This window comes from Mandrillus leucophaeus, unplaced genomic scaffold (assembly GCF_000951045.1).
Source record: "Mandrillus leucophaeus isolate KB7577 unplaced genomic scaffold, Mleu.le_1.0 Scaffold902, whole genome shotgun sequence".
Taxonomy (NCBI): Eukaryota; Metazoa; Chordata; class Mammalia; order Primates; family Cercopithecidae; genus Mandrillus; species Mandrillus leucophaeus.
In genome coordinates this window covers 608,513-609,792 of record NW_012109831.1, presented here as the reverse complement: position 1 = coordinate 609,792, position 1,280 = coordinate 608,513, and the positions used below count along the sequence as shown (strand labels likewise).

General features: G+C 53.0%; 1 long non-coding RNA gene across 1 annotated transcript in view; it reads left to right on the top strand.

Moving 5' to 3' along the window:
* Window positions 1–408: 408 nt before the first annotated feature.
* Window positions 409–1,280, top strand: part of LOC105531771 — a 3,001-nt gene continuing 2,129 nt past the window's right edge. Inside the window, exon 1 of the long non-coding RNA XR_001004853.1 lies at window positions 409–635. This is a non-coding gene — a long non-coding RNA (uncharacterized LOC105531771). The remainder of the gene's footprint in view (window positions 636–1,280) is intronic.

The following is a 1,280-nucleotide window of genomic DNA, read 5'->3' as shown; positions in this document are numbered from 1 at the left end:
AGGCACCTCCCCTGGCCATCCCCATTTCATAGATGAGGAACCTGAGGCTCAGAAGTTAAGAAGCTTGCCTGGGATCCCACAGCTAGAAGAGAAAGGCTCTGTTTGATTTCCAAGCCTAGAATCTTCTCGTTGCCCCAGTGTAGGCCCCATTCCTTCCTCAAAGTCACGGGGGGTTCCCTGAACCTCTTCCCCCAGAAGAGACCTAGGATTTCAGGGACCATGAAGCATTCAAGTCAAAGCCCCAGGGCTCTGGCAGTGACTTGCTGGTGCTGATGACAGCTCTCCATCTATCCCTTCTCTCCCTGCCCCTGCTACTTCCTGTCCCCCTCTTCCCCAGCAAGGGCTCAACTCAGCTCCTGTGACCTCACCCCAGTATGGTGGTTGCCTAAAGACTTCCATCTGATCTGTATGGGAGGTCCATATCTGGGCTCACTGGCTCTGCCGGCCCTGCCGTCTTTGTCACAGCCTCGTCCAGGCCAACATGTCCTCTAGCTCAGCTTACTCCTTCATTCATTCTTTCAGAAACATTCAAGGACCTTCTTCCAAGGGCACAATACCCAGCAACATGGACAAGGCCTGGCCCTATGGTGAAGTCAGGTCTGGATCATGGAATTGAATGGGGTGTGTTGCCAGGCGTCGTGGGACTAATGCCTGTAATCCCAACACTGGGAGGTTGAGGTGGGAGGATCGCTTGAGGCCAGGAGTTCCAGATCAGGCTGGACAACACAGCAAGACCCATGTCTACAAAAAATTTAAAAAATTAGCAGGGCATGGTGGCATGTGCCTATAGTCCCAGCTACTTGAGAGACAGAGGTGGGAGGATCACTTTAGCCCAGGAGGTTGAGGCAGCAGTGAGCTATGATTGCACTACTGCACTCCAGCCTGGGTGACAGAGTGACACCCTGTCACTAATAATAATAATAATAATAATAATAAGTGTATTGTGTTGAGGCTAAGGCAGCACAGAGGCTAGGGAGGCCTGGAATCACAGAATGGGTAGGGAGAAGGCAGGAAAAGCATTTCCAGAGGAGGGAACAGCTTGAGCGGGTGGGGAGGAAGCAGGACTTTCTGGTCCCACTGGCGCCGGCTGGTCTCCCGGTTTCTCTCTCAATGCTGAGAGGCTGCGCATCATTTTCTACATAAGCCCCACATCACTTTGTCCCTATCCTCAAGCCCTCCTCCCTTTATTCGTGGTCATGCTGTTCAACCATCATTCTTACCTCCACTCTGGACAAAGCCGCGGCCTCCTCCCCAGTTTCCTGCCAGGACGGCGGGTCCCT